This window comes from Protopterus annectens, chromosome 10.part0, assembly GCF_019279795.1.
Source record: "Protopterus annectens isolate FY-2018-M chromosome 10.part0, PAN1.0, whole genome shotgun sequence".
In the NCBI taxonomy this organism is placed as follows: Eukaryota; Metazoa; Chordata; order Ceratodontiformes; family Protopteridae; genus Protopterus; species Protopterus annectens.
Window position 1 is genome coordinate 9,159,615 of NC_056744.1, and position 11,648 is coordinate 9,171,262.

The following is an 11,648-nucleotide window of genomic DNA, read 5'->3' on the forward strand; positions in this document are numbered from 1 at the left end:
AGAGAGACTAGCTTTTTCAAAATGTGAAGGTCTTTTGATTAACCTGATGTAATTCTAAGTAGGCTAGTAAAAACCTACTATCTTTTCCTGCATCTTTTAAAAAATATGTGAAAAACATGCTTTCCCGTTCAGGGATTGTTGAGCAGCTAGGATGGTCTGCTCAGCAGCTCAACCCACACATATAGACAGCGCTGGAAAACAAATGACCCCTCTAAGTGGTTTAAAGTGCACTCCCGGTTCCATAATGCAATTCCGATACCCCAAATGAAATACGTGAATAATGGAGTCGAGCATGCACATCTTGGTAGGCCGAGATCATATCCGAGGCTTGTAAGAGCTGATGCTTCTTACTGGGGGTTGGCCTGCCAGCACTATTCTAATGAGGTGGCTGTGCACACACATGTCTGATACAGTCATTTTCCACCTTACCTGTAGAGGAATACGTCATTTCACAAAGGTAAGGTTCAGCTCCAGTCAAGAAAAATGTAAAAAGGAAATACTTTCACACAAAAACCTAATAAATGCACGGGAGGGATGAAGGAACGAGGGAAGGAAAGAAAAAGAAAGAAAGAAACCGTGGATGCCATGTGCAAGAAAGAAAGCAACAGAAACAAAGAAAGGAAGGATGGAATGAAGAAAAAGAAGGAAGGCAGGCAGGCAGGAAAATTTGCTACAGGGACTGTTTGGAGAAAGAGAAAAACAGAAAAGAAGTGCATTTGGAGAAAAAGGCAAGTGTTGCAAATAAGAGTAAATGACTGACTATTTTTGAGTTAGGAGTTTCTGAAATTGTATGTATAACATTTGCTAGAAATATAGGCTTGTGAGCTAATATGGTGGAAAAAAAGAAACAAATATGATTTTTAGCTTAAGTTCAGGGAACTGCGGGACTGCAGTCCCCTGCTACATAAATTATGTAGTTGAGTTTCCCACATTTGGGGAAATCACAGTGGTCAACCCAACAGAGGTGTGCAATGGAAACATTTGGGGAAATCACAGGGGTTAACCCAACCAAGGTGTGCAATGGAACAGCCTAACCCTCTGGAAACCACCCTCTTGGTGGGGATGTGGATGTAGGATTGGGAGTGGGAGGAAGTGGAGGATGAGGAAGATAATTATGCATTTGAGTTTGCACATTTGGGGAAATGACAGGGTTCAACCCAACCAATGTGTGCAATGGAAGAGCCTAACCTTTGGGAAGCTACCCTCTTGGTGGGGGTGGGGTGTGGGGGGAAGAGGATAATAATTATGCAGTTGACTTTTCCACATTTGGGAAAATCAGAGGGGTCAACCTAACTGAGGTGTGCAATGGAAACATTTAGGGAAATCACAGGGGTCAACCCAACCGAGGTGTGCAATGGAAGAGCCTAACCCTTGGGAAACCACCCTCTTGGTGGGTTTACGGGTATGGCTAGGAGTATGGGAGGAGGAGGAGAACAATTACACAGCTAAATTTCCCACATTTGGGGAAATCACAGGGGTCAACCCAATTGAGGTGTGTAATGGAAGAGTCTACCCCCTGGAAAACCACACTGTTGGTGGAGGTGGGTATGTTAGTGTTGGTGTGGGACTGGGAGGAGGAGCAGCAGGAGGAGGAGGAGGAGAATTATGTAATTGAGTTTGCCACATTTGGGGAAATCGCCAGAGTCAACCCAACCGAAATATGTAATGAAACAGACTCACCCCTGGGAAACCCCTTTCCAGGTAAGTATGACCTTGGTTATTGGGAAAGAGCAGGTGAGGTGAAAAGATGATAGCATACATGAGGTCTTTCAAGAGAAAAAAAGAAGTAGACAGAAGAGAAGTGCAGTTTGGAGAGATAAAGAAAAGAAGTGCATTTGGAGACAAAGGTAGGTAAATAAGAATAAACAACTGAGTTTGTCAGAGTTAAGAGCTTCAAGAATTGTATGCAAAAAATTGGATGGACATACAAGCTTGCAAGCTAAGTATGCTAGCATAAAAGAATCAGACTTGTTTCCTAATTAGTTTAAAATCATAAATTACACAGCTAATCGTATCATAGAAGGAAATCACAGAAATCCTGCTAAATAAACTGTACAATAAAAGAACCCAAACCTAGTCAAACCAGCTTCTAAAGAATGGTAGTCCCCTTTAAAACAAGCATACCTTTGGATAGGCAGAACCAGCAAGTCTAGTGTTATAAATGCCATTACTTGGGTGGTGAGTTTTTTTTCAGTACTGTATATGGTTAATGACAAACCTAAATGCAAATATCACCTCTTTATCATTACATTGCAACAAGAAAAGTCTGAGCAAAATACGCAATCTGCAGTAATATCCCATAATACTTTGCCATTTTATATCAGATTTTGACTTGTCTCCTTTCTGTTTGAATAGAGGGACTAGCTTTTTCAAAATGCAAAGGGCGTTTGAGTAACCTGATGTAATTCTAAGTAGGCTAGTAAAAAACGATATTTTCCTGCATCTTTTAAAAAATGGGTAAATAACATGCTTTCCTGTTCATGGATTGCTTGAGCAGCTCAGCAGCTCATCCCAGACATACAGACAGCACTTGAAAACAAAGAACCCCTCTAAGTGGTTGAAAGTGCACCCCCCAGTTCCATAATGACATTCCAATACCCCAAATGAAAGACATGACTAACAGAGTCGAGCTTGCACATCTTGGTAGGCCAAGTTCACATCTGAAGATTTTAAGAGCTGATGCTTCTTACTGGGGGGGGGGGGTGACCTGCCAGCCAGACAGTACTATTCTAGTGAGGCGGTTGTATACGAACATGTCTGATACAGTAATTTTGCAGCTTACTAGGAGAGGGATGGGTCATTTTGCAACAGTAAGGTTTGGCTGCAGTCAAGAAAAATGCAAAAAGAAATGACTTTCACACAAAAACCTAATAAATGCACAGGAGGGATGAAGGAAGGAGGGAAGGAAAGAAAAAAGAAAGAAAGATGGACAGACTGTAGATGCCATGTGCAAGAAAGAAAGGAAGAGAAACAAAGAAAGGAAGCACAGAATGAAGAAAAAAGAAGGAAGAAAGGCAAGCAGTAAAAAGCTTATGTGGCCTGTTTGGAGAGAGAAAGACAGAAAAGAAGTGCATTTGGAAAAAAAGGTAAGTGTTGCAAATAAGAATAAATGACTATTTCTGAGTTAGGAGTTTTGGGAATGTATGTATAACATTGGCTAGAAATATGAACTTGTGAGCTAAACATGTGGCAAGAAAGATACAGATCTGATTTTTAGCTTACATTCAGGGAAGTGAGAGAATGCAGTCCCTCACTAACATAAATTATGCAGTTGAGTTTCCCACATTTGGAGAAATCACAGGGGCAACCCAACTGAGACTTGCAATGGAAGAGAGTAATGCTCAGGAAACCACCCTCTTGGTTGGGATAGGGGTAGGGATGAGGGAGGAAGAGGAGAAGGAGGAGGAATAATTATGCAGTTGAGTTTCCCACATTTAGAGAAATCACAGGGCTCAGCCCAAGTGAGGTGTGCAATAGAAGAGGCTAACCCTCGGGATGGTGGTGGGCATGGAGGTGGAGGAGGAGGAGGAAGAAAAGGAGGAGGAGTAGGAAAAAAAAGAAGAAGAACTAGAACTAGAACTATGCAGCTGACTTTCCCACACTTGGGGAAATCACAGGAGTCAACCGAAGTGAAGTGTGCCATAGAACAGCCTAATCCTAGGGAAACCACCCTGTTGATAGGGGTGGTGGTGGTGAGGGAGGAGGAGGAATAATTATGCAGTTGAGTTTCCCACATTTGGGGAAATCGCAGGGGTCAACCCAAGCAAAGTGTGCAATGGAAGAACCTAACCCTCGGGAAACCACCCTGTTGGAGAGGGGGTGGTAGTGGTGGTGGTGGAGGAGGTGGATGAGGAGGATTAATTATGCAGTTGAATTTCCTACATTTGGAGAAATCACATGGATTAACACAACTGAGGTTTGCAATGGAAATTCCTAGCCCTTGGAAAACCACTTTCTTGGTTGGGGTAGGGGGTAGAGGAGGAGAAGGAATAATTATGCAGTTGAGTTTCCCACACAAATCACAGAGGTCAACCCAACTGAAGTGTGCAGTGGAACAGCCTCACCCTTGGGAAACCCCCTGCCAGGTAAGTATGAACTTGGTTACTGAGAACCAGCAGGTGAGGTGAGAAGAGAAGAGAAGAGCATGCATAGCCTGTTTCAAGAGAGAGAGAGAGAGAGAGAGACAGACAGAAAAGCAGTGCATTTGGAGTAAAAGGTAAGTGTAAATAAGAGTAAATCATTGGCTTTTCCAGAGCTAAGAGCTTCAAGAATTGTATGGATAACACTGACTGGACATACAGGCTTGTGAACTAGGCATGCTGGTTTAAAAGAAACAGATCTGTTTTCTTGTCAGATTAAAACCATAAATTATGCAGCTGAGTTCACCACCTTTGGGGAAATCACAGGGGTCATCGCAACTGAAGTGTAGAATGGGAGAGCCTCACCCTCGGGAAACCACCTTCTTGACTGTGGTACTCCCCCTGCCAGGTAAGTATCCCATGGTTTACTTGAGTATTTTTACATGAATTTTTATGAAAATTTTAAATTTGTCATGCAACTTTACAATTTATTTTCAACAAAGATTTTTGCAGTGAACACAAACATCCATGCTTTAGGAACCAAGATTAGATAAGGCAATCCATTTAACATAATCTTTAAGACATCATAACATTTTTACTGTCTTTTTACCATTGTGTGTTAAATCTCCTTGCTGCAGTTTGGTACCCCTAATGCTTTCTGTACACAAGAACACGCGTTCCTGTTCTGTCGCTAATCTTTTACACCCTCCTTGCTCTACTTGTTCTCAGTCTGTGTCGTCACCCCAGAGCTAAACTTCCAGCTCTGGCTCAAAGCAATCCTCACACAATCTGCTTACTCTCCTGACATATACTTTACGATTCTGGTATTATTCATATAAATCCCTTCTCTACCCCCTTTTTGCTTTCTGTCACAATCTTACTCTCCCACTATTGTTTCTGTGTTGTGAAGAAAACTCTGCTCCAGAATGTTTAGATTCTACTCCTAACCCTCCTGATAAGTCCTCCTGACCAACAGCAGAATAGATATGTGCAAATTGTTATAGCCAGAGCTTGCATTTAGTTTTTCAATGTACGAGTCAGATGAGTGTAACATTGTGTAAATAGTGTTGGAACATGATATCCAACTATTATAGAACTGTAAATGTGTACTGATTGTCCTTGCATGTGCAGTGCAAACATTTGGTACATTTCAATGGCAAAAGCTTAAATTTGTCAGTCAAAAGGAATTCAGTTTACTTGGCCTAATAGTTCTGCCATTTTATAAGCGCAACATGTGGAAACTGTTTACTACGTAACAAAACTTTGTTCAACTGCTATCCAACAGTAAGACTAAGACTGTGTAATGTAATGAAAACAATTGCAAATGCTTATTTGTAGGTTAAAGCTATGCAAAGCTCCTGTCTTACCATTACATAGGGCTTGTTGTTTTCTAACTCCTGCTATAACTTTTCCTCTCTACTTACTCCACGCTGCCTTACCCACATCACAGCTAATGCCATTTATCACAGTCCCCATAACCACTCCTAGTGGTAACTTTGTTTTTCTACCTCCACCTTTGTAACTCTACATCCAGTATACCAGAACCCTAAGATTAAATAAACAAGACTCCTAAGAACTGTACTGATCTAGCTTGAGATGCTGCTACCTGAACTATAACTACATGCCTCTCCATTATCCACCACTGACTGCTCTTGTTGATCTTAACAATTCCAGGATCCCTTCATGAACAGTTTTGGGAGAAAGGTTTGCCCCAAATGTTACATATTCCACTCCATAATGGCACATAAGGTGTACACTAGACAATAACTTAAATTAATCAGCCATATGTTCTACCCTTGTACAAACAGAATACAGCTTCACACTCTAATCTCAGGCCAAGTAAAGAAAGTCATCTGAAAGCTAAACAGCCCAAATGTGAACATCCATACAAGATAGTAAACATCAGTAGAACTCCACTGAATGCCCCTCAAGCAACTGTAAATAGCGTGAGCAAAATAACATTTTGTGCTGTGCTGGGGTTCTCACTCTAAACTTCTGCTATCTATTCACCCTTAAATGTTATACCTCCTAGGTGCACATTTGTGTCACCTTGATGCTTTCTACACAAAAAAAGATAATCCCCATCTCCTATTCTGTCTTTAGTTTTCCACCACACTTCTTGGTCCACTCATTCCCAGTTTGACTTCTCCCTTCTGTAGAGTTAAATTTCTTGTTCTGACACAAGGCTACCCTCCCACAACATGTTTATTCTTCCAATGTATTCTTTATGGTCTACACAGAAATCCCTCTGCAGAAAAATTATTCTAAATTCACCTGACTTTATACAGATATTTTTTTCTAATTCTTAACATTCTGGTTGGGTGAAAACACACTTTACTCATCTACCCTTCCTCCAAGCCCACTCACCTCACTGTTCTCTGCATTAATACACAAACACCTCATAAAACAGCTCTTGTCCAATAAAGTACAGTTGTGTAAGTAAACTTGCCATAACAGTAGGTGTTTGAATAATCATTGCTGCATTAGCTTTACCTTTATGGGTTATATCCTGACAAGGATATAACAGACGGCCATCTAACATTTGTGAGGGTCTGCCCTTATCCTCAGCTTGCCTGCCACACAATTTTGCTCTGATGGAATGTAAAATGCCTGTAGAGTGAGGCTCTGCTATACGGTCATAGGTTAGTACTAGGCTAACTACTCTTGTTGGCCATTTTAAGTTAAGCTAATTACCCCATATGACAATCAAACACTGCACCTTGTGTCCGTAAGGTAAACACTTTAACCATTATACCAACCTCCCACCAGTGAAGCTATATCCCAAGCTAACATGGCTAGTCTGCAAAGGGGTTACAAACTGGATCACCCTTGCATGCTGATATGGTATGGTTAGTAATAATTTGAAGAGGTCCAGGGGACAAAGCTGATTCAGAAAATGCCTTAGTCAGAGCAAGCATCTCTTTTATATTTATGTGCTTGCTTCTGTCCTTGGTGTCCCAAAACCTTACACTTTTATTCCTCTTGAAACTGCTTTCCAAAGTCTGAGGCGTCTGTGGTGACTGATTGCTGCAGAGCTGGAGGGAAAACCTAGATTTAGGGATACCTGGTGTCTCCACCAAGTAACTGATTTCTTTTCTGACAAGTCCCAGAACTGGGATTTGAAAAGATAATGGGTATTTATGCTGGGAGAAAAGAGACTTTAGGTACCATTTTATCTTGCCGGGTTACCAGGGGAATCATAGATGCCATATGACCTGAAATCCTGAGGTATTCCCTTGCAGTGACTAAAGTTTGAGTGGAAACTTTAGAAACAGTTCTCGGTATAGACCTATTTTTTTCATGTGGAAGAAAAGCTCTTTGAACTGAGGTGTCCAGCAGACAGCACAGGAACATGATCCTGTGTGAAGGTGTCAAGAAAGGCTTTTGAATGTTATCTTGAAATCCAAGCTTGTGTAAGAGATCTCTCACATAAGTGAGAGATTCTTAACACTTTGAAAGACTCTGCAAAGATAAGCAAGTCATCTAAATATGGAAACATGTGGATACCCTGTAACTTGTAATGAGCTACAACTAAAGCTAGTCACTTTGTGAACACTGTTGGTGCAGTGGATAGTACAAGGGTAAGGCAGAAAACTGATAATGTGATCCAGACATGCAAAACCTTAAGAAACACCTAAAGTCTGGATGAATATGGATGTGATGATAAGCATCTTGTAAATCTAGTGTTACCAGGAAAATTCAATGAGGAAGAAGGGGTAACAGGCTATGAAGTGACAGCATTTTGAACGTGGGCACTATTGCAAAAAGTTTAGGAAAGAAAGATCCAAAATAGGCCTTCAAACATTTTCTTTCTTTGGCACTAAAAACATCCTTGAATAAAAGCTTATACCCACCTGGGATGGAGGAACTGGCTCTATCAGTCCCTGAGACAACATGTGTTGAAGGACAGCAAGAAACAGAAGAGCCTGGTCTGATGAATGAGGAGTTACACTCTGGAAAACAAGAATTTCCTCCCACTGCCATATATAACCTTGATGAATGATCTTCAGAACCCATTTGTCTGAAACTATCTGTTGCCTAAGACAAAAGTGGAGATTCACACTTCCTGGAGGGCATAGCTGGCCTTAGGCATAGGCCGACTAGGCCCTTAGGCTGGCTATGCTCTCATTAGGCTTTTTTCAGTATTTATTTTGTAGAGGTAGACTGATGGGGCACGGGGGTGGTGTGGTGGGGGGGGCCAGGAGCCCTTGCCCAGGACCCCAGCCAGCCCCCCTTGCTGCTGGAGGAAACAAGATTCTGCCAGAGTGGGAGGGGTGGGGTACAAGGTCCTTTAAACAGTCATTCTGACTTGTTGGATGGATTGTTCTTGGCTTTGTGGGGAGGGTTCAAGAATTTTTGGAGAACCCTTGCCATTTCTTCTTAACCATCTGTTTAACAGCATTCTGCTGAGACTGTTTATTTTGTTTTTTGCCAAAACTGGATGAGCAATTACAGAATCCCTTAGAAAATTTGGCAAAGGAGGGATGAAAACTCTTAGAGATTCCTTGTACCAGCTTATTCCACTCATCACATTTTTTGATAACATCAGCAGCAGAGGGATCAAAAACTAAGGGCCAAATTCCGTAAAGCCAGTGGAAGCTATTTGCAGACAGTGCAGCATGCCAAAGGAAGACTTTAGAGCACCTGGTCCAGGTGTGATTCCAGAAGCCGTACTGAATATAGACCGAGTACTTAAGTATTAGGGATTCTGAACATGCAGTCTGAGTCCAAAACACAACATGTGCACAAAATGCAACTCAGATGTGACAAACAGCCATGCTAACTCCATTTATACATTTTTTGCACATACTTCCCGGATGCCAAGGAAATGAAGAGAATACTACAGATTACAGTGAAATCCATGGCAAAACTGGAAATAAAATATAGAAAAATGCAACCTGCTGTTAATATACAGCAACTGGTGCAGTGATGCAAGCCATAAATGAGGATAAGACTGTGCATCCTAAAAGGCAGACAGGTAGAGTTAGAGCAACACTGCAACTAAATCAGTTGACAGACAAGCAAATAATCGACAGATATCGTCTAGACAGACAACTGATGTAAGCTGTCTGCAACATGTGTGCCCCACACATGTCTGTGCAGACCCTGAGAAGAAACCCCAAATCAAAGTGTGTCTCCGCCTGTATGTACTTGCATCTGGTACATTCCAGAGACAGATAGGGGATGCTGTGGGAGTATCACAGGCAGATGTCAATCATAGCCTGGCAAAATTCCTGGAAGTAATATGTAGCACGGTGGATGACTACATACACTTTCCATCCACCCTCATGGAGCAGATAACTGTAATGCACCAGTTCTGTTAATAGCAAACTTCCCACGTGTATTCATTGCAACAGATTGCACACAAATACCTATCAAGACACCAGTACAACCAGAAGCAGACCGATATATAAATAGAAAAGAATGGCCATCCATCAACTGCAAAGTTGTGCATGCAGTAGTATTTATTTGGTAACTTTGTGTGGGCCACTCCTAATAGCCTTGCTCTTGGTCAAACTACCATTTGTATTAGTATTAATATTACATGGTAAGATTGGACACCCTTTGTTAAGGGCTATAGAGTAGCTGATAAGGAGTTGACTGGTGCCAGTGGTAACTACCTTATAGTCTGGGCAGAAGGGGGCATACCTAATAAACCTGTGCCAGTGTTGTTTCCCAGGTGTGTGTAAATCAAACCTCAAAGAATGTGTGTGTGTGTGTGTGTGTGTGTGTGTGTGTGTGTGTGTGTGTGTGTGTGTGTGTGTGTGTGTGTGTGTGTGTATGTGTGTGTGTGCTGGTAGGTCTTGGCTTGATCCTTCAGCTAAGATCTTGACTCTATAGGTGTGCCAGTGGGGAGTCTTATTAGGAATCTGGTGAAAGAGGGAGAAACCAGCCCTGGACTGACTGTGGTCTTTATCTGCTCTTAAGAGAAATTGCACTTGATGCAGAGAGCTGCATCTGGAAATACTGTGTGTGTGCTTGTTATCCTCCCAGTGCACATCCCCCACTGTTGCCAGTGGTGAAGATTGATCCTCCTTGATTACTGGTCCAGTGGTGGGGCGTCACATAGGTCAGAATGCAGAAGCTTTAGTTTCAGAAAACATATATCATAATATAGTGGTATTGCAATAATATGAGGTAGCTATCTGTACTACACTGTTGGACACCCTCTAATGAAGTCTTGGGCAACCTCCCTGGTGTCTCACACCATGGTCCACTCTGCCCCAACCATGTAGAGACACATCTTGCCCTGGTTGCTCCACAGAGGAGATGGATGGGGCTACAGCACCAGGTTGAGATGAAGGAGCATAACTGCGAGTTGAAGGCCTTGTTACTGATGGGACCTTACCAGATAGGTCAACTGAACCCTGTGTAGGTTGGTCCACAGACAGTGATTCTCAATGGTCAATGGTGGTTCTGCAGATAGGTGCCCTTCCTCTCACAGGCTGAAATCTGCTCAGCATGATAAGGGAACACAGAATCCTGCCAGTAGGATGACACTGCTGAGTACTGTAGAGGCCAGGGGTTTCCAGTGACTGTGCCACAGATAACAGACTCTCATTCTGAGTGGCCAATGCAGCCATAATCTCACCATGTCTGTGCTCTTGTTCTTCATACATAACACGTAGCTGGTGTACACACAGTCTGTGGCACAAGCGAGTGCACGGATGTCTGAATGATGCTGTTGCTGTGACCGTTCATTTGTCTGCAGCAGGAGGTGGACACGCTCTCACACCTGGCCATGGACAACATCTGCTCACCTACATCTATCACAATGCCCTGTTCCTGGTTGTCATGTGGAACTGCAAGCAGCAGTGCTCTCAGCTGTGTCAGTTGGTCAATAGCCTCACCCTGTTCAACATCTACTCTGGCAGCATCCTCTGAATAGCTAGACAAGTGGACCTCACATCTGAGGCTACATCTGCAGCAACATCACTGTCAAACTCGTGGATGGACTCGCCAAACAACTCAAGGCTCTCTGTGACAGGAATCATACTACCATGCTGAGACACATCATATACAACATCATTATTGCTGGATGACACAGATATCTGATGTGCTACAAGATACAAAGACACGGAACAGAACAATGTGCCTACATCACATGATGGATATCATCAAGACACACACACACACACACACACACATATATATATATATATATATATATATATATATATATATATATATATATATGTGTGTGTGTGTGTATAAAACTTACTGCAATGTTACTAATCACAATGACTTTACTCACAGTCTACTGTATGTAGGTTTCACAGAGTATACATAAAATAAGTATAAAATTATTTATGTGGCCAACATACAGGACATATGTGATGCAGAAAAAAAACACACCTGGAAAACACTCATAGGAAGATGGTGTTGAACAGGGATGAGCTTCAACTAGTTAAGGGAAAAACAACAGCATTACTGATCATATCATGTACAACATTAACCAGGTGAACGCTGTTAAAACAGAGAATTTGTGACATACACATACCACTCATATGTGCACTTGAGGACATTAATGCAGACTGTCCAAGGAATGGTAAGAAGGACATAGTATTA

At 42.1% G+C, this 11,648-nt stretch overlaps 1 non-coding gene and 3 pseudogenes across 1 annotated transcript; all 4 read right to left on the reverse strand.

Annotated features, from left to right (window-relative positions):
• Positions 1 to 872: 872 nt before the first annotated feature.
• On the reverse strand, positions 873 to 1,017 carry LOC122814600 (annotated as a pseudogene).
• Positions 1,018 to 1,598: 581 nt separating this feature from the next.
• LOC122814609 lies at positions 1,599 to 1,709 on the reverse strand (annotated as a pseudogene).
• A 2,278-nt stretch (positions 1,710 to 3,987) lies between these two features.
• LOC122814606 lies at positions 3,988 to 4,093 on the reverse strand (annotated as a pseudogene).
• A 232-nt stretch (positions 4,094 to 4,325) lies between these two features.
• On the reverse strand, positions 4,326 to 4,496 carry LOC122814562. Its single transcript, XR_006366812.1, has one exon. It is a non-coding gene; the product is annotated as a U1 spliceosomal RNA (small nuclear RNA).
• Between the last annotated feature and the right edge of the window lie 7,152 nt (positions 4,497 to 11,648).